General features: G+C 50.7%; 1 protein-coding gene across 2 annotated transcripts in view; it reads left to right on the forward strand.

The window, feature by feature from the left end:
• The window catches only part of WDR48 (WD repeat domain 48), a 589407-nt gene that overhangs the window by 441106 nt on the left and 123066 nt on the right, over nt 1-25235 (forward strand). The window lies entirely within an intron of this gene.

The following is a 25235-nucleotide window of genomic DNA, read 5'->3' on the forward strand; positions in this document are numbered from 1 at the left end:
GTACTGAAGAGTGCTCTCATAGATGGGTTTGACTTAACCACTGAACAGTATAGAATTAAGTTCAGAGACACCGAGAAGGCACACACCCAGGATTGGTTAGATTTTGTAGACCGCGCTATTAAAGCTCTGGAAGGCTGGCTTCATGGAAGCAAGGTACAGGACTATAAAGGATTGTACAATTTGATTATGAGAGAGCACATCCTTAACTGTCGGAAACAACGTTTGCATCAGTACCTGGTGGACTCTGATCTAACCTCTCCCCAAGAATTGGGAAAGAAGGCAGACAAATGGGTCTGCACCAGGGTTAAGCAGAAAAATCAAGGTATTGGAGGTGACCAGAAGAAGCAAGATTCATCTAAATCCCAGGATATGGGTGGGGACAAGGCTAAAAATAAGAGTCTTCCCAAAGGCCCAAAAAACCTGCATCTGGGGGTGAGTCACAAAATTCAAAGAAAGGCAAAAAAAATAACCTTGGTGCTACATTTGTAAGGTGAAGACCCTTTGGACAACACGTGCTGATTGTCCAATGGGTAAGGAAACTACTACTACCTCTGCTCCTAAGGCATCTGCTCTCCCTAGCACAAGTACAAGAGGTAGCACAGGAACCAAGGGATTAGTGGGGTTAGCCTTCAGTTCTGAGTTGAGTTCTGACTCAGTCAGGACTTCAACTCACGCTGTTCTAGTCTGTGATGGTGGCATAGACCTTGCCACCTTACTGGTCAGTCGTACTAACTTGGGCAAGTACAGACAACAGCCTTTGATAAATGGGAAAGAAGCAATGGCTTACAGGGACACACTGGTGACAGAGAAACTTGTGTCCCCTGATCAGAGCATACGTGGACAAATGTACCAAGTTCACCAACGCTAGCAATGTCAGGACTGACCATTCCTTGGCAGTTGTGAACCTCAGCGGGGGAGGGGTAACTGGACCTAAAAAGGTTGCAGTATCTCCAGACCTACCTGTAGATTGTTTGTTGGGCAGAGATCTAGAAACTTCAGCCTGGGCTGAAGTGGAGTTCAGGACTCATGCAGAGATTATAGGCATCTCTGCCAGTGTGTTTGCTGGCACCAGGTCTCAGGCCAAACAGGTCAGCACTGACGAGGTACTGGATCCTGGAAAAATGGACCAGGTGCCTTGCAAGGGAAGGAGCAGGAAAGGTAAGGATTTATCTTCCTCACAAACTCCCAGTGAAGATCAGCCTCCTGAGGTAGATTATCTCAGCCCCTGTGGAGGTACTGTCCCAGAGGAACGTGGGCCTGACGAGGCAGAGTTCTTGGGGCAGGGGGCCCTACCAGGGCAGACTTTAGTTTGGAGCAGTATACCAGACCCTCTCTTGAACCCCTCAGACAGAAGCTGGTGCAGAGGAAGCAGGGAATTTCAGTGGGTCCCATAGGATAGATTGGCAAGATGGACTTCTGTACTCTGAAGATAGTCCCCAAGCCTGGTGCCACCAGGAGGTTAGTAATACCTTCAGAAGTTCAGAGGTTTCCTACTCTCCCTGGCATATGATATTCATCTTGCAGGACACTTAAGGCAAACCAAGACTTGAAACAGGCTTGTCCCTCACTTTCACTGGCCCCATATGTCTGAAGACACAAAGGTTGCTCCTGTGCCACTTGCCAAGCCAGTGGTAAGTCAGGTGGCACCACAAAGGCCTCCTTAATTCCACTTACAGTGGTTGGGATCCCCTTTGAGAGGGTTGGGATTGACATTGTTGGTCCCTTGAATCCTCCAACTGCATCTGAGTACAGTTACATCCTAGTGGTGGTGGACCATGCCACTAGGTACCCAGAAGCTATTCCCCTTAGAACCACTACAGCACCTGTAGTGGCCTGGGCCCTCCTGGGAATCTTTCCCAGAGTGGTCTTCCCTAAGGAGGTCTTAACAGACAGAGGTACAAACTTCATGTCTAGTTTTATCACTGGTATGTGGAAGAGTGTGGAGTAAACTATAAGTTTGCCACACCCTACTATCTACTGTGCAGTGGGCTTGTTGAAAGGTTCAACAAGACCCTAAAGGGTATGATCATGGAACTCCCAGAAAAGCTTAGGCAAAAATGGGATGTCCTACTACCCTGCCTTCTCTTTGCCTACAGAGAGATTCCTCAGAAGGCGGTTGGCTACAGCCCCTTTGAGCTTCTGTTTGGACATCCAGTGTTAGGGGTCCATTGTGTCTAGTGAAGGAAGGTTGGGAGCAACCTCTCAAACAGGACATTGTGGACTATGTCCTTGGCCTGTGTTCACGCAGGGCAGAGTACATGAAGATGGCCAGCAAAAACCTGGAGGCCAGCCAAGAACTTCAAAAAGCTTGGCATGACCAAAAGGCTGTCTTCGCTGTTTACCAGCCAGGCCAGAAAGTGTGGGTTTTGGAGCCCGTGGCCCCAGCAGCTCTCCAAGACAAGTGGAGTGGCCCCCACACTATGCTTGAACAAAAAGGTGAGGACACCTACTTGGTGGACCTAGGTACTCCAAGAAATCCCCATAGGGTACTTCATGTGAATAGCCTAAAACCTTTTGTGGACAGGGCTGATATGGGGTTGCTCATGGCAACTGATGAGGGACTGGAGGAAGAGAGTGACCCTTTCCCTGATCTCCTCTCTCTGAACCCTGATGATGGGTCAATAGATGGAATATCTTTGGCAGGCAGCCTCACTGACCAACAGCAAACTGATTGTAGGCACGTCCTCAATCCGTATAGACACATGTTCTCCCCAACACCCAGTCAGACCACCTGGTGTACCCATGAAGTGGACACAGGTGACTGCCTGCCTGTGAAGAGTAAAATCTACAGACGTCCTGATCATGTCAGGGATTGCATCAGGACAGAGGTCCAAAAGATCTTGGAATTGGGGGTCATTGAGCCTTCAGATAGCCCCAGGGCTAGTCCAGTAGTCCTAGTGCCTAAACATCACACCAAGGGTGGTAAAAGTGAGATGAAGTTTTGTGTGGACTGCAGAGGGCTCAATGCAGGCACTAGGACTGATCTCCATCCCATTCCAAGGGCCAATGAACTTGTATATACTTTGGCCCCAGCCAAGTTTCTGAGTACATTTGACCTGACTACTGGCAAATCCAACTATCTGAGGGTGCCAAGCCAAAAACAGCATTCTAAACTCCTTGTGGGCATTATCAATTTATTGTAATGCCCTTTGGTCTGAAGAATGCAATTACCACATTTCAGAGGTTGGTAAACAAAGTCCTAACCGATCTGGAAGCTTATAGTGCAGCAGGTCTAGATGATATAGCTGTCTTTAGCTCCTCCTGGGAGGATCGCCTGGTCTACCTCAGAAATGTTCTGGAGGGCCTGCAAAAGGCAGGCCCCACTAACACGGCCACTAAGTGCCAGATAGAGCAGAGTTAGGTTGTGTACTTGGGCCCCCTTGGTAGGTGGAGGCCAGATTCAACCATTGGAGAGCAGAATCCAGACCATTTTGGACTGGATTGCTCCCACTACCCAGACTCTGGTCGAGCTTTCTTGGGCCTGAGTGGGTACTACAGAAGATTTGTAAAGAGATATGGGTCAATTGTGACTCTGCTGAATGATCTGACATCAAGGAAAATACCCAAGAAAGTTCCGTGGACAGTAAGATGTCAAAAGGCAATTGATGACCTGAAACAGACCATGTGCACTGCTTCCACCCTGCAAATTCCTGACTACAAAACTTTCATTGTCCAGACGGATGCATCTGAGATAGGGGTAGGGGCTGTATTATCACAACTTAATACAGAGGGCCTGGATCAACCAGTAGCTTCTATCAGGAGAAGGTTGATCCCCAGGCAGAAACGTTGGTCAGCTATTGAGAGGTAAGCCTTTGCTGTGGCCTTGAAGAAGCTGAGGCCATACCGGTTTGGCACTCAATTAATTGTTCAGAAAGACCACAAGCCCCTCTTATGGCTTAAACAAATGAAGGGTAACCACCTCTAACTTTTGAGGTGGCCCATTTCCCTACAGGGGATGGACTATACAGTGGAACATGAACCTGCAGGGATCGAAAAATCCACTCAACCGCTCGCATTTGCGAGCCAGATTTAATAAGGGCCAGCTGTTTTTAGGTCCCACTTGCCCTTTCTGGCGAGTAGGAAGACAAACTGAGTTTCGACGTCTGTCTCTGAAAGCAGAGGAAATGTGACAAGATAGTAAGATTTGAAGGCATCTTTATTGCTCGCAAATTGAATTAGCAATAAAAATGCCTTTAAATCTTGTTAACTAACCACATTTGCTCTGCTTCCAGAAACTGAGGTCAAGTGCATTTCAGTTAAGTGGAGTACATTTTTTAGGTTACTAGATCTGCAGGTCTAGTAAAAATGTAAATGATTTTTCGTGCCCTGACCTGGGAGTAACCATGCCAATGCAGAGGGACTCTCCATATATTTCCACTTAAAACATGAAGACTCAACTTGGCAAGGTTAGTCTCATCTCCTTAAATTTGTGAGGGGGGGGGGAGGTTGTGTAAGAAAGTAGGATCTGCTTTTATGGTTACCCCCACTTTTTGCCTGGTGCGATGCTGTTTCTGACTAGTCTGACTGGGATCCTGCTAATCAGGACCCCCGTCTCTGTGCTTTCTCCCCTAAATTGGTATGGTAAGTACTTGGGTACATCCCAGATTGGACACTGTTGTACCCTTATCAGTCCCTTGTATATGGTGCCAAGGTACCCAGGGCATAGGTACACCAGGGGTCCCCCATGGGCTGAGGCATGCAATATGCCACCCATGGGGGATCACCCAAACTGTAACTAGAGGCCTCCCATTGCAGCCTGGGTAAGCTGGTGCTAGCATCACATACAACAGATATAGGTTATTCTATATCTGAGCAAACTGCACTAAACCTATAAGTCACCCCTTTAGCAGGCCTTTCGATCCCGAAGGCAGGGTGCTCTGTTCCAAGTGTGAGGGTGCCCCTGCATGAGCAGTACACCCCTACAACCTTCGAAGTCCATTCTCCTGGGTTGTAAGTGCATCAGCCATTACGAGACAGAGTGGCCATGCGTCATTACGTGATGACCATCTCTAAACTGGCTGTAACGAACCCTATCATATTTGGTATCAAACATTTTGGAATCATGCACCCATATCCCCACCTTGTAAACGGTGTGGAAGGTATGATTCCATGCACAGTAAAGATCCTCCTGGAGGCCCTCAGTGCTCCTGGTACCAGTCTTCTAGACCCAGACAGCACAACATGGCTGCTGCCGACCAGAAACCTGAATCTGCCATCCCTCTGATGATACAAGCCCGAGCAGGGGAAGTCAGAACAATAAGTGTCCTGTCACAGGGAGGTGTGACCACCTCCCAGACAGGGTTTAGTATATTGGGGACGGGTGGGAGCGCTTGCCAGCGCCACTCAGTCTGCTAGAAGGGCACATTTGGTGCCCTCCTTGCATAGTCTCGTTCAAACCAGCTCAGGGAGTCTGTGAAACTGGACAAAGGACATGGGAGTGAGCCTGTGAAACTGGACAAAGGACATGGGAGTATCCGCCCCACTGTCCAACCCCTCCCCAAGTAGGGAACCCTGAATCATCCCAACCCATTCCTTAGAGTACTTAAGGGCTTACTTGAGGGTGGGTCCCTCGATTTGTCGTAGGGCAAGATTCGTTTCAAGACACCACTTCTTCAACCGTCTGGGCACCCTCAACTTCGCTCTGGGCATCAAGGCTGCAACTGGAAAGATTCCTGCTGCTCCTGATCTCGTTGCCCTGCTCGTCTGCTGCAGCGTCTGTGCATGTGCTCCATACAGGAACCTTCCAAGGCACGTGGGCAATGAAGACACCTGAAGAAATCTCCCTTGAAGTGAAGAAGTCTTTTCCCTACATATGCAGGGACTGCAACTAAGCGGACCGGTCTGCTGATCCTGGGCTCCCACGGACTTCCGAAGGCTCAGAAACACAGGTGGTGGTTCTTCACATCCCTCGAGGCCTGCCCTGTCCTCACCAAGTTTGAGGCCAGTATCCCTCGTTGGAGCAGCAGGAACCGAACCCCTATGCACCGCATCAACTTGCTGTTGGAAAGGCTTGTTGGCTTCCTTCCATCAAGATCTTCGGGCTCCAAGTAGCCCCAACCTCAAGCATCTCCTGTGACCAAGATCTTCGTCCTCACCGCATCACATGCACCATGGGCCTGCATGTTTGGTGAGCTGCTCTAGATCCTCTGGCAACTCAATGCCTCCTGCCTGTGGGTCCTCATTAGGGTCTTCTTTGATTGCTGGGGGCTCCCCTGCTTGCTCTTGGCCTGCGCTGGCTACCCTGCTTGTGGTTAGTCACCTGGACCTTGCTGGTCCCAACACTGCACCTTCTTCGCTTTCTACATGGTTTGCAGTTGCTAAGGCTTGTTGGTGCTCCCAACAGACACCGACCCCTCAATTCTCGACATCCCATGTGGGAAAGCTCATGAACGACTTCCACAGCGTCGCCTGGTCCTCACAGCTGCAGGTCCAAGGTCATTCCATCTCTGACACAGGTGGGCATTCGTCTTCTGTGAATCCTGGTCACTTCTGAGTGGCATAGACTCTGTCCCTTCTGATTGCAGGTTCTTCACATCTTGAATCCACCTGGGGGTTCCACTGGACACTTTCACCTTCTCCAGCAGCGGCATCTTCCTGAAGTCTCCCATTGAGTTTGACGGTGGTTTCCGGCGCCACTTCATTTCTTCAGGGTCCACTGGGAAGGGTCTTTAAAAGGGCCTTTTTTAAAATTGCAATCGCGATTTACCCGTTGACTTGTATTGAGAACGGGGTTGTGTTCCCACACTGCACACAACCTTTATGGAGTTCCTAGATACTCACTTTGGGTGGGTCCCCGACACGTCTATGTCATCTGGGTATAGTCTTGACTTGAGTCGTGGTTCGCTTACCACTATTTTAGTATATGGTTTGGTCTCCCCCCTGGTGACCACTGTATTTCGTGCTCCGTACCGGTTTCTTTTCAAAAGTATTGTGTGCATTGGGTTTATCTCCGGCTAGGACATATCTGTATGTGTTAGGGGGTGTCTTATGATAAATGCATATTTTTTAGGTCTCGCCTGACCCAGCGCATGTGCTGGTCTGGCGAGACTTATTGAGAGGGCTCCAAAAAGTGCTACCAGGCCAGTCTAGAGCTACAGTGCATGTGCGTGGGCGCCGCGCTTTACCGAGGTTACTTTCACTTTCACGGCCGCTTTGATGTTTGCTCGTGATCGCCATCGCGATCACTTTCACTTTTGCGGCCGCACGGCGGCTTTGCATAGCCAATAGGTCTCGCTTTTGGGACCTTATAAGTATTTAGTTATGCAACTGTTGCATAGCTAAACACTTATAAGGTCCCAAAGGCGAGACCTATTGGCTATGCCAATGCTTGTTATAAATATACTGTGGTTCTTTTTCACTTAATCTATACCTATGAGATTATGTTCTGCTAAAACAAGCTGCTCTCCACAGCTATCACTTGGAGAGCTTTCAAAGGTTATCGAAGACAACTAAAAATCACCATAAATGTCTGGATTGGTGCAGGGTGCCCACTTACATAAGTGTGCATCATATTCCAAGCCAGCCTCTCACACTGGGGTTCACTATAAACGTGCCAAAGTCACACCTGACTCCTTCTCAGACGATCCCTTTCATCTGAGCAGTTCTGGACACAGTGCGGTTTCGTGCTTATCCTCCCGAGCAGCGAGTACTGGATATTCAGGCTATGATTGCGATATTTCAGCCTCTATCCTGGATTTTGGTGAGACTGACTCTATGGCTCTTGGACCTCATGGCCTCCTGCATCATGTTGGATTATACATGCAAGGTGGTTATATGATGGTTCTGCAGTGGTACTTGAAGTTCAATGGGCACAGCATCAGGTAAATCTCACAGACGTGGTTCAGATCTCGGAAGGAACTTCAAAAGATCTGCAGTGGTGGTTAACAAACCGTAATTGGGGCAATACCAGACATTTCTCCCTTCCCCAGCAAGATCTCACAGTTGTGACATACCCATCACTTCTGGGATGGGGTGGCACCTGGGAGAGATGGAGATCAGGGACCCTGTTATCTGGCGGAGATGGGGTTCCACATATATTTGTTGGAGTTACGAGCAAGACAACACCACCGTCATGTGGTACTGCAACAAACTGGGCAGGGTGGGGTTGTGGACCCTTTGTCGAGAGGCTCTTCGTCTCTGGATATGGCTGGAGCAGCAGGGCATAACCCTGGTGGTTCAACATCTGGCAGGTTCTTTGAACGCCAGAGTGGACAAACAAGGCCGTCGATGCCTAGGGGATCACGAATGGTGCTTCCAGCAGAGGTGGTGCAAGGTCTCTTTCAGCAGTGGGGAGAACCTTGGTTAGATTTGTTCGCCTCCGAAAAGAATCGCAGTGTCAGTGGTACTGCGCACTGTAGTTTCCAACGCGGCTATCGCTCGGCGACACTTCATCACGAGTGAAGCTCAGGCCTGTTGTACACCTTTCCGCCCATACCATTCCTGCACAGGGTACTGCAGAAGATCAGGAGCGACCGGGCCCAAGTCCTTCTTGTGGCTCCAGACTGGTCAAGGAGAGTCTGGTATCCAGAGCTTTTGAGAATGAGAATCGATCATCCGATCAGCCTGCCCCATCAGGAGGATCTTCTGTCGCAGCAGTAGGGGAGGGTTCTCCACCTGAACCGGTCAACTCTGCGCCTCCATGCATGAAGATTGAGCGGCGACAGATGATCGCTTTTGGCCTTTCTCCCGAAGTCTGTAATGTTATTCTGGCAGCCAGGCAGCCCTCCACTAAAACAGTCTACGACTGGCGTTGGCAGAAATTTGTATTATACTGTACAGAAAGGTCCATTGAGCATCTTTCAACTTCTCTTTCCACTGTCCTTTTATTCATTCTAACCCTTGCCCAACAGGGTTCTGCTTTGGGAACTCTCAAGGGTTACCTTTTTGCTCGGTTTGCTTTTTTGCGGCTGCCAGACCAACCCTCACTCCAAGTCTCCTATTTTAAAAAGATTTCTAAAAGGGCTGGCTCGCTTGTTTCCAACCACGCCCTTTGTTGTGCCACAGTGGGACCTTAATTTGGTCCTTCACGATCTGATGTGTGCTCCCTTTGAGCCTTTGCACAATTGTCCTTCCTGGCTGTTGACTATCAAAACAACCTTCTTGGTGGCAATTGCATCTGCCCAGAGGGTGAGTGAGTTGCAGGCGTCATCTTGCTTGCCTCCTTATCTTATGTCCTTTCCGAACAAGGTGGTTCTTTGCACCAGGGTATCTTTTTTGCAAAAGGTTGTGACCCCATTCCATCTGGGTCAGTCCATTGCTTTGGCGACCTTCTTTGCTCCCCCGCATCCCTCTAAGGTAGAGCAGCTTCTCCATCAACTTGGCCCCAAAAGAGTGTTGTTCTACCTTGACCGCACAAAAGATTTCCGGATGGATGACCTTCTCTTTGTGTGGAACGTGGGAACAAAGAAGGAAAGGGCCGTGCAGAAAAGGACCAATTATCACTAGTTTGTTGTGAGAAGCTGGCTTGGTTTACGATGCACACTTACGCAAGTTGGCACCCTGCACCAATCCACATGACCCTTATGGTGATTTTAGTGGGATTAGACAACCTCAGGAAGCTCTTGAAGTGGTAGCTGTGGAGACCAGCCTTCCGGCTTAGTCCAGAAGGAGTGTAAAGCAGCTTGTTTTACCAGAACATAATCTTAATGGTATAGATTAAGTGATAAAGAACCACACAATGTATTTATAAAAATAGGTATTTATTATAAGATACTCACTAACACATACAGATCTCTCCTAGCCGGAGATGTACACAATGCACACAATACTTTTCAAAAAAAATAGGTAACTAGCACGAAATACACAGTGGTCACCAGGGGGAGAACAAACCAAATACTAAAATATTGGTATGCGAACCACAACTCGAGTCAAGACTATACCCAGAAGACATAGAATTGCTGGGTGCCCAAGGAGCCACCTAAGGTGAGTATCTAGGAACCCCACGGAGGTCGTGTGCAGTGTGGGAACACAACCGCGTTCTCATTACAATTCAATGGGTAAGTCGCGGTTGCAATTTTAAAGAAGGACCCTTCCCCGTGGATCGTAAAGAAACTCTGTGGAAGACCGAAGTTCGGAGAGCCACCCCACTCGTGGATACCCTAGTAACCAGAATACCTACACCAGGGAGGTCGGGTGCATACGTGTGAAGTTTCTTCGGAAACCACTGTCTAACTCAATGGAAGACTTCGGGAAGATTGCGCTGCTGGGGAAGGTGATAGTGTCTGGTAGAACCCAAAGGTGGATTCAAGGTGAGTAGTACCTGTAAGCAGAGGGGACCGAGTCAATGCTACTCAAGAGTGTCCAGGAGGCACGTACGACGAATGCCCACCGATGTCGAGCGTTGCAGGAGAGATGACGGTGACCTTGGATCTGCAGCTGTGAGGACCAGGCTATGCTGTGGAAGACCAGGAGCCGTTCACGAGCGGCCCCACGTCGAATGTCAAGAGTTGAGGGGTCGGTGTCTGTCGGGAGCACCAACAAGCCTTGGCAACAGCAAACCACGTAGAAAGCGAAGAAGGTGCAGTGTCGGGACCAGTAAGGTCCAGGTGACTCACTACAAGCAGGGTTGTCAGGTCAGGCCCCAAGCAAGCAGGGGAGCCTTCAAAAATCAAGAAAGACCCTCAAGAGGACACACAGGCGGGAGGCACCGGAGTCGCAAGAGGACCTCGAGCAGCTCACCAAAGGTGCAGGCCCACAGTGCAAGTGATGCGGTAAAGACGAGGATCTTGATCACAGGAGATGCTTGAGGTGGGGGCTACTTGGAGCCCGAAGATCTTGATGGAAGGAAGCCAAAAAGCCTTTGCAACAGCAAGTTGACACAGTGCACAGGGGTTCTGTTCCTGTGCCTCTGACGAGGGATACTAGCCTCAAACTTGGTGAGAGGACAGAGCAGGCCTCCAGGGATGTGAAGAACCACCACCTGTGTTGCTGAGCCTTTCGGAGTCTGTGGGAGTCCAGGATCAGCAGATCAGTCAGCTTAGTTGCGGTGCCTGCAGATGCAGGGAAGTGACTCCTTCAATTCAAAGGAGATACCATCAGGTGTCTTGGATTTCCACAGGCCTTGGAAGGTTACTGTATGGATCACCGGCATGGACGTTGCAGCAGACGGGCAGGGCGACGAGACCAGGAGCACCAGGAGTCTACCTAGTTGCAGTCTTGAGGCCCAGAGCGAAGTCCAGATTTCCCAAACGGTTGAAGAAGTGGTGTCTTGAAATTTATCTTGTCCGACGACTAATCTAGGTACCCACCCTCAGGTAAATCCTTAAGTACCCTAGGGAAAGGGTTGGGACGAATCGGGGATCCCTCCCAGGGGCAGGGTCGGACAGTGGGGAGAATACTCCCATGTCCACTGTCTAGTTTCACGCCAGAGTGGGAGCGAACGGCTCCCTGAGCTGGTTTGAACTAGACTATGCAAGGGGGGCACCAAATGTGTCCTTCAAGCAGACTGAGTGGCGCTGCAAGCGCTCCCACCTGGCCCCAATACACTAAGCCCTGTCTGGGAGGAAGTCGCACCTCCCTGTGACAGGATACCTATTGTTCTGCCTTCCACTGCTCGAGCTTGGATCATCAACAGGAGGACAGAATCGTGTCTCTGGTCAGCAACAGCTATGTGGTGCTGTCCGGGAGCATTAATGGCCTCCCGGAGGAGCTTTACAGTGCATGGAATCTGACGTCCCACACGGTTTACGGTGTAGAGGTACGATTCCAACATGTTTGACACTAAACATGATAGGGTTCGTTACAACCAGTTTAGAGATGGTCATCGAGTAATGACGAATGGCCACTAGGTCTCGTAATGGCTAATGCAATTACAACCCGGGAAATGGACACCGGAGGTTGTAGGGGTGTCTTGCTCATTCAGGGGCACCCTTCCATTTAGAACCGAGCACCCAGCCTTCAGGATTTAAAGGCCTGCTTTAGGGGTGACTTGTACGTTTTAAGTGCAGTGACCACAAATACAGGGAAACCTATATCTGTTGTGAGTGGAGCTTACACAGGCAGGCCTGTAGATACAGTTTGAGGGGTCCCTCATGGGTGGCATAATACATGCTTCAGCCCCTGGTGTACCTATGCCCTGGGTACCTCCGTGCCAAATACTAGGGACTGATAAGGGTGCACCAGTGTCCAACCTGGGATGTACCTAAGTACTTACCATACCAATTTAGGGGAGAGAGCACAGAGACTGGGCTCCTGATTAGCAGGATCCCAGACAGACTAGTCAGCATAGCACCAGGCAAAAAGTGGGGGTAACCATAAAAGCAGATCCTACTTTACTACACAACCCCCCCACCCCCAAACGTAAGGAGATGAGGCTAATCTTTGCCAGTTGAGTCTTCATTTTCTAAGCGAAATATCTGGATAGTCCATCTGCATTGGCATAGTTACTCCCAGGTCTAAGTTCCAATGTATAGTCCATCCCATGTAGGGAAATGGACCACCTCAAACGTATGGGATTTTCACCCTTCATCTGTTTAAGCCAAGAAGGGGTCTGTCTGAACAATGAAGTGAGTGCCAAACAGATATGGCCTCAGCGTCTTCAAGGCCCAGACCACAGCAAAGTCTTCCCTCCCAATGGCTGACCAATGTTTCTCCCTGGGGGTCAACCTACTGCTGATAAAAGCTACTGGTTGATCCTGGCACTCTGCTTTTAGTTGTGATATCACAGCCCCTACACCTATCTCAGATGCATCTGTCTGGACAATGAAAGTTTTGGAGTAGTCAGGACTTTGCAGGATGGGAGCAGGGCACATGGCCTGCTTCAGGTCATCAAATGCCTTTGGACAGCGCACTGTTCACTGAACTTTCTTTGGCATTTCCTTTGTTTTAAGATCATTCAGGGGAGTCACAATGGACCCATTTCCCTTGAAAAATCGTCTGTGGTACCCAGTCAAGCCCAAGAAAGCTCTGACTTGAGTCTGGGTAGTGGGAGCAATCCAGTCCACAATGTTATGGATTTTGCTCCCCAATGGTTGAACCTGGCCTCCACCTACCAGGTGGCCCAATTACACAACCTCACTCTGCCCTATCTGGCACTTAGTCGCCTTGATAGTGGGGGCCTGCCTTTTGCAGGCCATCCATAACATTTGAGGTGGACCAGGTGATCCTCCCAGGTGGAGCTAAAGACAGCTATATCATCTAGGTATGCTGAACTATAGGCTTCCAGATCTGTTAGGACTTTGTTCAACAACCACTGAAATGTGGCAGGTGCATTCTTCAGAACAAAGGGCATCACACTCAATTGGTTATTCCACTAGGTGTTGAGAATGCTGTTTTTAGCTTGGAATCCTCAGCTAGCCTGATATGCCAGCAGTCAGGTAAAATGTACTCAGAAAAATGGCTAAGACCAAAGTATCTAAGTTCATCTGCCATTGGAATGGGACGGGCATCAGTCCTAGTGACTGCATTGAGGCCTCTGTAGTCCACACAAAACCTACCCTTGGTGTAAGGTTTTGATACAGACAGGAGGTGTCTGAAGGCTCAATGACCCCCAATTCCTGCATCATTTGGAACTCTGTCCTGATGCAATCCCTGACCTTATCAGGCTGTCTGTAGATTTTACTCTTAAGAGGCAGGCTGTCCCCTGTGTCCACTTCATGGGTACACCAGGTGGTCTGACTGGGTGTCAGGGAGAACATGTGTACTGATTGAAGACCTGCCTACAATCAGTTTGATATTGGTCAGTGAGGCTGCCTGCCAAGGCTAATCCATCCACTGACCCATCATCAGGGTTCTGAGAGAGGAGATCAGGGAGAGGATCACTCTCTTCCTCCTGTCCCTCATCAGTTGCCATGAGCAAGCCCATGTCAGCCCGGTCCACAAAAGGTTTCAGGTGGTTCACATGAAGTACCCTATGGCGACGTCCACCAAGTAGGTGACCTCACCTTTTTGTTCAAGGATAGTGTGGGGGGCACGCCACTTGTCCTGGAGAGCTGCTGAGGCCACAGGCTCCAACACCCACACTTTCTGGCCTGGCTGGTAATAGTCAAGATAGCCTTATGGTCATGCCAAGCTTTTTGAAGTTCCTGGCTGGCATCCAGGTTTTTGCTGGCATTCTTCATGTCCTCAACAGTGCATGAATGCAGAGCAAGGACATAGTACACAATGTCCTGTTTAGGGGATTTGAGAGGTTGCTCCCACCCTTCCTTCACTAGACACAATGGACCCCTAACTTGATGTCCAAACAGAAGCACAAATAGGCTGTAGCCAACCCCCTTCTGAGGAACCTCTCTGTAGGCAAAGAGAAGGCAGGGTAGTAAGACATCTCATTTTCATCTAAACTTTTCTGGGAGTCCCATGATCATACCCTTTATGGTCTTGTTAAACCTTTCAACAAGTCCATTGCACTATGGATGGTAGCGTGTGGTAAACTTATAGTTTACTCCACACTCTTTCCACATAGCAGTGATCTAACTAGACATGAAGTTTGTACTTCTGTCTGTTGAGACCTCCTTCGGGAAGCCCACTCTGAAAAAGATTCCCAGGAGGTCCCTGGCCACTACAGTAGCTGTAGTGGTTCTAATGGGAATGGCCTCTGGGTACCTAGTGGCATGATCCACCACCACTAGTATATAACTGGCCAGATGCCATTTGAGGGTTCAATGGACCAACAATGTCAATCCCTACCCTTTTGAAGGTGACCCCCAACTACTGGATTTGGAATTAAAGGAGCCTTTGTGGTGCCACCTGACTTACCGCTGGCTTGGCAAGTGGCACAGGAGCGACACAACTCCTTTGTGTCCTCAGACATATGGGGCCATTGAAAATGAGGGACAAGCCTGTCACAAGCCTTGCTTTGCCCTAAGTATCCTGCAAGAGGACTATCATGTGCCAGGGAGAGTAGAAAACCTCTGAACTTCTGGGGTATTACCAACCTCCTAGTGGCTCCATGCTTGGTGGATCTACCTTCCGAGTACAGAAGCCCATCCTCCTCATAGATCCTATGGGACTCATTGATATTCTTAGCTTCCTCAGCAGTAGCCTACTGTCTCAGGGGTTCAAGAGAGGGGCAGGTCTGCTGTGCCAAACTAGAATCTGCCCTGTAAGTGCACCCTGCCCCTAAGAACTCTGCCTGTTCAGACTCAAGTTCCTCTGGGACAGTACCTTCACATGGGTTGAGATCATCTCCCTCAGGAGGCTGATCTTCACTGGGAGTTTGTGAGGAGGATTAAGCTTTACCCTTCCTACGCCTTCTCTTGGGAGGCATCTGATCCATATTTCCAGAATCCAGTGCCTTGCCAGTGCTGAGCTGTTTGGCCCGAGCCCTGGTGACTGCAAACGCACTGGCAGAGATGCCCATCATCTATGCATGAGTCCTGAACTCCACTTCAGCCCAATCTGAAGTCTCTAGACCATTGCCCAACAATCAATCTATAGGGAGGTCTGGAGATACTACAACATTTTTAGGTCCAGTTACCCCTCCCCAGTTGAGGTTCACAACTGCCAAGGAATGGTCAGTCCTGACATTGCTAGCATTGGTGACTTGGTTCATTTGTCCAAGTGTGAGCTGATCAGGGGACACAAGTTTCTCTGTTTATGGGATTGACTAGTAAGGTGGCAAGGTCTATGCCACCATCGCCGACTAGAAAAGCCTGAGCTGGAATTTTTACTAAGTCAGAACCCATCTCAGAACCCAAATTTAACCCCACTAATCCCTTGGTTGCTGTACTACCACTTGTACTTGTGCTAGGGGGAGCAGGTGCCTTAGGAGCAGTGTTAGTAGGAGTTTCCTTGGCCTTTGGACAATCAGCATCCCTATTCCAGTGGGTCTTCACCTTACAGAGGTAGCACCAAAGTTTATTTTTGCCTTTCTTGGAATTTTTGGACTCACCCCCAGATTCAGGTTTTTGAGGACGTTGTGAAGACTTTTTTGTTTTATCTGTAGCCTTATCCCCACCCTTATCCTTTGATTTAGAAGAATCTTTTGCTTCTTCTGTTCACATCCATTACAATGGTTGTTCTGCCTAACCCTGGTGCAGATCCATTTGTCTGCCTTCTTTCCCAATTCTTAGGGAGAGGTCCGACCAGAGTCCACCAGGTACTGATGCAAAAGTTGGTTCTGACAGTTAAAGATGTGCTCTCTTATAATCAAATTGTACAATCCTGCATAGTCCTGCACCTTGCTTCCATGAAGCCAGCCTTCCAGAGCCTTAATAGCACTGTCTACTAAATCTACTCAGTCCTCGGTGTGTGCCTTCTGGGTGTCTCTGAACTTAATCCTATACTGTTCAGTGGTTTAGCCAAATCCATCTGTGATAACTCTTCAGTACTGAGTAATTGTCAGCATCCTGTTCTCTAACAGCGAGGAGCTTATCTCTACCTTTGTTAGCAAAGGATAGCCACAGGATAGCTGCCCAATACTCTTGAGGGTCGCTCTAAACTTCACAGGCCCTCTCCAAAGCAGTGATCTATTTATGCATGTCATCCCCCGCCTGGTAAGGAGGGACTATCCTGCTCAGGTTCCTAATGTCAAAAGAGGTTTCTCTGATTCTAGCGACACTGTTGGTGCCACCATGGAACTCTAGTCTGTTTCTTCCTAGCCTTCTGTACTTCCAGGGACTCTTTGTCACAGGCTAACTGATCTCCCCTGAGCCCAAGTTTGAGTTTCTCAAGTTTGAGCAATTGGTATTCCCTGTCAAAAGAGCTGTCCCTTTTTACTAAAGATGGAGGTCCCTTTGGAAGTGGCTGAGGTATGAGATTCTCTAGAGGAGGATCTAGATCTCCTTGGTCTACATGGAGCCTCCCAAGAGGAACAAAGGTTATCTCCTCTGTGCCATCTGCACTATACCCTGAGGTGGTCAGAGTTTGGCAGGTTGGAATCATTTGAGTCCTACTGCCCATACTCAGAATTGAGATCATCAGGGGGTGCCCCTGATGCTCCCTCTTCAGGAGTATCCTCACCCACATTATCCTGTCCTTTTGCTTCTACATGGTGACCATCATCCTCATGTAGCAACTCTAAAAGCAGCTTAATGGTGGGGTTGCCATCTGTCTTTATCTTTCTAAGACTACACAGGGTCTTTAGTGCCTTGAACTTTATACCACTGTACTTAGCAGACTGGGGTACATTAGTATCTCCAACTAAATACATGATTCTAGGTGTAGTGAGGTGTTGCACCTACTTATCCTAGAGGAAACTAAAATCTCCGAGCTTGGAGAAAGGGTTGTGCTAAACTCTTAACTACCCAGCCCTAAATTCAGTAGAACTTAGTCTAAGCTGTATTATATGAGTCTAATATTAGTGATGGTTTTTCAATTAATCCACACCAAGATTATCTGGTTAAACAATGCAGGCTTGAATCCCAACCGCTGCACACCACTGTGAGTGGGCAACCTGCCCTAATTCAGACTACCCTTTTGGTGATTTTAGTGGTCTTAGACAACCTTAGAAAGCTTGCTAAGTGGTAGCTGTGGAGAGAAGCCTTCAGGCTTAGTCCAGAAGGAGTGTAAAACAGCTTGTTTGACCAGAACATAATCTTATTGGTATAGATTAGGTGAAAAAGAACAACACACTGTAATTATAAAAATAGGTATTTATAATGAGACACTTACAGATATCTTCTAGTCTGAGATGTACACAATGCACACAATACTTTTCAATAGAAAAAGGTAAGTAGCATGAAATACAGTGGTCACCAGGGGGAGACCAAACCATATACTAAAATAGTGGTATGCGAACCACAACTTGAATCAAGACTATACCAAGAAGACGTAGAAGTGCCAGAGACCCAAGGAACCACCCAAAGTGAGTATCTAGGAACCCCACTGAGGTCGTGTGCAGTGTGGGAGCACAACTGCGTTCTCAATATAAGTCAACGGGTAAATTGCGGTTGCAATTTTAAAGAAGGGACCCTTCCCCGTGGACCCTGAAGATACCTGTGGAAGGCAGAAGGTTGGAGAGCCACCCCACCTGTGGATACCCAAGGAACCAGGATGCCTACACCAGGGAAGCCGGGTGCATAGGTGTAAAGTGGCATCAGAAACCACAGTCTAACTCAATGGAAGACTTCAGGAAGATGCCACTGCTGGGGAAGGTAAAAATGTCCAGTGGAACCCAAAGGTGGATTCAAGGTTAGAAGTACCTGCAAACAGAGGGGACAGAGCCTATGCCACTCAGGAGTGGCCAGGAGGAACGTTAGACGAATGCCCACCGATGTTGAGTGTTGCTTGAGAGATGACAGTGACCTTGGAGCTGCAGCTGTGAGAACCAGGCGACACAGTGGAAGAACAGGAGCCGTTCACGAGCTGTCCCACGTCGGATGTCGAGAGTTGTCGATGCCCGTTTGGAGCACCAATAATCCTTGACAACTGCAGATAACGTGGCAAGAGAAGAAGGTGCAGTGTCGGGACCAGCAAGGTCCAGGTCACTTAACACAGGCAGGGGAGTCATGGCAGGCCCGAGCAATCCGGGTTGCCTGCAGAAATCAAGGAAGACCCCCAAGAGGACCCACAGGCCGGAGGCACAGGAGTCGCAAGGGGACTTTGAGCAGCTCAGCAAAGATGCAGGCCCCTGGTGCAAGTGATACGTTGAGGACGGATATCTTTATCACAGGAGATGCTTGAGGTGGGGGCTACTTGGAGGACGAAGATCTTGATGTAAGTAGGCCAACAAGCCTTTGCAACAGCAAGTCGAGGCGGTGCATAGGGGTTGGGTTCCTGGGGCTCCGATGACGGATACTGGCCTCAAACATAGTGAGAGGACAGGGCAGGCCTTGTGGTATGTGAAGAACCACCACCTGTGTTGCTGAACCTTTCGGAGTCCGTGGGAGCACAGGATCAGCATACCAGTCAGCCTAGTTGCGGTGCCTGCAGATGCAGAAAAGTGACTCCTTCACTTCAAGGGAGATTCTTTCAGGTGTCTTGGATGTCCACAGAACTTGGAAGGTTCCTGTATGAATCACAGGCACGGATGTTGCAGCATACAAGCAGGGCGACGAGACCAGGAGCATCAGGAGTCTACCTAGTTGCAGTCTTGAGGCCCAGAGCGAAGTCCAGAGTGCCCAGATGGTCGAAGAAGTGGTGTGTTGAAATTGATTATGTCCCACGACGAATCTAGCGGCCCACCCTCAGGTAAGCCCTTAAGTACCCTAAGGAAAGAGTTGGGACGATTCAGGGTTCATTCCCAGGGGAGGGGACGACATTCGAGAGGATACTTCCATGTCCTTTGTCCAGTTTCGAGCGGGAGCCAAATGGCTCCCTGAGCTGGTTTGAACTGGACTATGCAAGGAGGGCACTAAATGTGCCCTTCAAGTAGACTGAGTGGCTCTGGCAAGCTCCCCCACCCGGCCCCAATACACTAAACCCTGTCTGGGAGGTCATCACACGTCACTGTGACAGGATACCTGTTTTGCCTTCCCCCTGCTCAAGCTTGGCTCAGCAGCAGTAGGGCAGATTCTTGCCTCTGGTCGGCAGCCGCCATGTTGTGCTGTCCGGGTCTAGAAGACTGGTACCGGGAGCACTGAGGGCCTCCAGGAGGAGCTTTACAGTGCATGAAATTATACATTCCACACCGTTTACGGGGTGGGGGTATGGGTGTATGATTCCAACATGTTTGATACCAAACATGATAGGGTTTGTTACAGCCAGTTTAGAGATGGTCATCGCGTAATTATGCATGGCCACTCTATGTATCATAATGGCTGATGCACTTACAACCCAGGAGAATGGACTCTGGGGTGTCTTGCTCATGCAGGGGCACCCTCACACTTAGAACCGAGCACCCTGCCTTCAGGATTGAAGCACAAGTTACTTACTTTCGGTAACGATATATCTGTAAGAAACATTAGTTGGTTATGGACTCCTTCCCTTAGAATTCCCCCAGGCGTCAGACTGGATCCGAAAAGTTTTTTTTCATCAGCAGTAATTCTGCGCATCGGAGGGTGGCGTCTGTCGGCTCTGTGTCTGTCGTGGTCGCCGGGTTGACGTCGCGGCAGCTACTTGGACGCCGCCCTCGCCCGCTGACGTTAGTTCTGTATACGACTTTCTGCGCCAGAAACGCAGAGACATCCAAGACACTGACTACTCGTGCACAAAATTAGGGCCCTTAAAGGATGTCCTTAACCCTAGAAATCAGTTCGCAGAATGGGGAGGATGGGTGGGCAGTAAGGAATCTATAACTGTTTCTTACAGATGTATAGTTACCGAAGGTAAGTAACTTGTGCATCTGAAAGAAACTCGTTAGTTATAGATTCCTTACCTTAGAATAGATACCCCAGCAATACCAACCCCGGTGGTGGGTCTGCGAACCAAGATCACACCAGAAAGTCCTGGAGAACAGAACGACCAAAGAAGCTGTCTCTCTGGACTTGGCTGTCAAGGCATTAGTGTTTGGTGAACGTGTGCAGCGATGCCCACGTGGCCACCTGACAGATGTCATTCAGAGGAACTCCTCTTCCCAAGGCAGACTAGTGGCTGCCGTCGCCCTGGTGGAATGGGCGCGTAGCCCGACTGGAGGCTCCTTTTTAGCCAGAGAGTAACATGCCTTAATACACAACACGACCCATCGAGAAATGGTGCGTTTGTGTACGGCCCAACCCTTCTTTGCGCCCACGTAGCCAACAAAAAGTTGATCATCCACCTGGAACTGTTTTGTGCGATCCAGATAGGAGAGCACACGTTTTGGGTCCAGGCGGTGGAGCATCTCTTCCTCCTTCGAAGGACGCGGAGGCAGAAAGAAGGTGGGCCAAGTGATGGTCTGCCCGATGCGGAAGGCAGTGACCACCTTAGGAAGGAAGGATGGACGGGTCCGTAGAACCACCTTGTCTGGCTGAACAGACAGGAAAGGAGGTTTTGAAGAAAGGGCCTGGAGCTCACTCACCCTTCTAGCAAAAGTAATGGCTACCAGGAAAGCAGTCTTGAGGGTCAAGAGACGCAAGGGACAGTTATGAAGCGGCTCAAAGAGAGCGCACATTAAATAAGTTGGAACAAGATTCAAGTCTCACTGAGGCATAACGAAGGAGATTGGAGGAAAAAGATGTGTTAAGCCTTTTAAGAAATGGTTAACTACCGGGGAAAAGAGAAGGCTGATCTGGCAGCTGAAGGAATGCAGAGATGGCTGAAAGATGGCCCTTGATAGTGCCCAGAGCAGAGCCCTGCTGGGCCAAAGAGAGAAGAAACAAGAGAACCTCAGAAAGAGGGTCAGGAAGGGGATCCACAGCCTTTGCTGTGCACCATGCCACAAATGTGTTCCACCCGCAGGCGTATCAGTCTTAGTGGAGTGGCTGCCAAGATTACGTCACAGACTTCGGGAGGTAGGTCGAAAGACGTCAACTGCCGTCGCTCAATCTCCACGCATGGAGGTGGAGACTGGACAGGTTCGGGTGGAGGACCGTCCCCTGCTGCTGCAACAGAAGATCCTCCCAAAGAGGCAGTCTGACCGGAGGATCGATGGCCATGTTGAGCAGATCGGGACACCAGACTCTTCGTGCCCAATCCGGAGCCACAAGAATGACTTTGGCCCGGTCGCACCTGATCTTCAGCACTCTGGGCAGAAGTGGTATAGGCGGAAAGGCGTACAACAGACCGCAACTCCACACGCGGCAAAAAGCGTCGCCTAGTGAGTGCTGCCTTGGAAATTCCAATGCGCAGAATTGCTGACATTGCACGTTCTCTTCGGTGGCAAATAGATCTAACCAAGGCTCTCCCCACTGTCGAAAGACGTTGCACTACCTCCGAGTGAAGACGCCATTTGTGATCCATCATGCGCCTGCGGCTGAGTTTGTCCGCCCTGGCGTTCAGACAACCTGCCAGGTGTTGAACCACCAGGGAAATGCTCTGATGTTCCAGCCATGTCCAGAGGCGGAGGGCCTCTTGATATAGGGTCCACGACCCCACCCCGCCTTGTATGTTGCAGTACCACATGGTGGTGGTGTTGTCCGTGAACACCTGCACTACTCTTCCCCGGACAGAGGGAAGGAATGCTTTCAGTGCAAGACGAGACGCCCGGAGCTCCAGAAGGTTGATGTGAAGCATGGACTCCGCTGGAGACCAGAGCCCTCTGATCTCCGCCTCCCCCATGTGGCCGCCCCATCCCAGAAGGGATGTGTCCGTCACCACAGTGTGGTCTGGTTGGGGAAGGGAGAGGGATCTGCCATAGACCCAATCCTGGATCATGAGCCCCCACTGCAGTTGTCGTGCAGTGCACTCCAAGATCTGAACGCAATCTGACCGATTCCCTGTATGCTGAGCTCACTGAAACTTCAGGTCCCACTGCAGAGCCTGCATATGCCACCTGGCATGATCTACCAGCAGGATTCAGTAGGCCATGAGGCCCGGCAGCCTCCGAGTCATTCGGTCTGAAACCCGGAATAGGGGATGAAAAATCTGAATCATAGTCCGAATATCCTGGACTCGCTGTTCGGGAGAATAGACCCAAAACCGCCTTGTCTAGAACCATTCTGATAAAGAGGAGCTTCTGAGCGGGAATCAGGTGCGACTTCAGCACATTGATGGAGAACCCCAGCGAATGCAGGAGGTCGGCCATTGTCTGGAGATGGGAGACAACTGCTTGGGGCGAACCCGTTTTCAACAGCCAGTTGACTGAATCCCCTGATCTGCTCATATGAGCTGCGACCACCGCCATCCCTTTTGTGAACACTCGAGGGGCGCTGGTAAGGCCAAAGGGTAGCACGGTAAACTGAAAGTGCTCGTGGCCTATCGTGAACCGTAGGTAATGCCGGTGGGCCGGCAGGACGGGAATGTGAAAATAAGCATCCTGCAAGTCCAACGCTACCATCCAGTCTTCCGGGTCGAGAGCAGACAAGACCTGAGGAAGCGTCAACATTTTGAACTTCTCCTTCTGGAGGAAGCGATTGACGTCCCTGAGGTCCAAGATAGGACGCAGGCCCTTGTCGTCCTTGGGGACCAGAGAGTAGTTGGAATAACAACCACAACCTACTTCTAGGACAGGAAGGCGCTCGATGGCTCCCTTGGCCAAGAGAGCTGCAACTTCCTGCTGGAGATGGGCAGGTGATCCTCCGACATGCGACGGTATCTTGGTGGCATGGCTGGAGGGCTAGTCTCGAAGGGGAGGGAGTAGCCCCTTCGGACTATTTGAAAAACCCACCTGTCCGACATAATGATGCACCAGTGGGGGAGGTGATGGCAAATCCTGCTGCCCACTGCTGTTTGATGGGCCTGAAAGGACGGATTAGAAGGATTGGAGGCTGCTGCAGAGGGGTGGGGGGGGGAGTTGGTGGACTGGCCCGCCCGAACCACTGCGTTGGTTCCCACGTCCCCAGTCGCGTGAAGGAACTTCCTGTGGCTCCCGCTGTGACGTAGTTGCGCACCCCTTCTGTAGCTGCGAATGGGGCGAAAAGCAGACTGTGCCGGACGGGTGGAGAGGCCCAAGGACTTGGCCGTAGCCTGTGAGTCCTTGAAGAGCTCTACGGCGTTGTCTGCTTTGTCGCCAAAGAGGCGACGCCCATCAAAGGGCATGTTTATCAAGGTATTCTGAACATTCTCTGAAAAGCCAGTGGACCTCATCCAGGCGTAGCGACAAAGCGCTACAGACGTGGAAATGGTTCTGCCCAGAGAGTCGGTGGTGTCCAGCCCACAACGTATCGTAAACTTTGCTGCATCCCACACGGGTAACAGCCTGGGAGAGTACTGCCCAGGCCTCCTCCAGATACCAAGGCAGCACTTGTGCCACCGTATCCCACACTGAGTGGGAATAACGGCCCAAGAGACATGCGGTGTTTACGGACCGCAGTCCTAATCCGACAGAAGAGAAACATTTCTTGCCAAGGTGGTCTAGCTTCTTGGATTCCCTTCCCGGTGGAGCGGTAGGGAAGGCGCTCTTAAAAGTGGAAGCTTGGACTACCAAGCTCTCCGGGGTGGGATGTTAGGAGAGGAAATTGGGGTCGCCCGGTGCCGGGGGTGGCATCAGGCAATCATCCTGTCCACGGGAGCCCCCGTGTTGGTCCTGGACCACGTGCCAAAAAGGACGTCGGTGAGGGCCTCGTTAAATGGCAGCAGGGACTCCGAATAGCTCGCAGCCGGTTTAAACACCTCTGTCAGGAGGTTAGTCCTGACCGCCACCGTAGGAAGCTCGAGGTTGAGAGCCTAGGCCGCCCTACGCAACACCACTGCATATGACGCTCCCTCCTCCGTAGCCACGGTAGGAGGAAACTACATGCCAAAGTCAGGGGAGGTATCCAAACCACTGGCATCCCCCAGTTCCTCTCTCCAATCCTGTTCACTGTCCAACTGGTCAGTTAAAGGGTCACTTGACCCTTCCCAGTCGTCCTTCTCCTCATCATCTGGGTGCCATTGTGGTTGAAAAGGGACCCCAGGAGTAAACAGGGGCACAAAAACCCCACCCGGCGCCGGATCCGGCGTTTCGGCTCAGTGTCCACATTGGGATGGAGGCCGGGGTCGACGCCAGCCAGGGGGCGGACCGGTGTCAAGTGTGTTAGTGGTGCCGTCGGAAGCGACGGAGGCGTAACGAGGTCAACCAGCGCCAATCCGAATCCAGGCCTGGATCCAAGGGGGGGCCTGCGGCGCTGTGGCCGGAGACGCCGGCAGCGAGGACCTAGGATACCCAACGAAGTCCGCAAGGCCCGAAGGCATGCCGGCGGGGGTCAGTCCGCCCACAGATGGCACGCATCACCTCGTAGAACGTACGAAGCTGGGCGGGAGTTGCACCGGGTTCCTCTTTGAGCACGGCGGTGAGCCGCGGGAGGGGCACCATCCACGTGACTCGTCGGATGGGCCGACTGACGAGGAGAAGTTAAAGAGCGACGATGCTTCTTCATCTTCTTCTTATGCTTCGACTTACCCGACCCAGAGTGCGACTACTTCGATGATTTCGAACCGGAATGGTGGTGCCTCCGCGACCGGTCCCTCGACCTCCCTCTCGACTGGGACCTCAAACGGCGCAGAATCGACTGCAGGTGTTCAAGCAGCTTTCGGAACCGCTCCCGCAAAGCCTTCGAGCAGTCGGAGCACGACTTGGGGTCATGGTCGCGCTCCAGGCACTGACCCTGCCGGTGCACTTTCGGGCCCTGTGGACTCGGTTGGGGGAGGCCTAGGTCTTCGCTGCCGGTGGCTCCAGCTCCAACGCCGCAGACCCCCCTTGGATCCAGATCTGGATCGGTGCCGGTTGACCTTGTTATGCCTCCACCGGCGCAGCTTTCGATGGCACCACTACCGCGCTCGCCGCCGGTCGGCACCTCGGCCGGCTTCGACCCCAGCCTCCATCCCTACGTGGACACGGAGCCGGACCGGCTTCGTCCGACGCA

Source organism: Triturus cristatus, chromosome 10 (genome assembly GCF_964204655.1).
Source record: "Triturus cristatus chromosome 10, aTriCri1.1, whole genome shotgun sequence".
Lineage (NCBI taxonomy): Eukaryota > Metazoa > Chordata > Amphibia > Caudata > Salamandridae > Triturus > Triturus cristatus.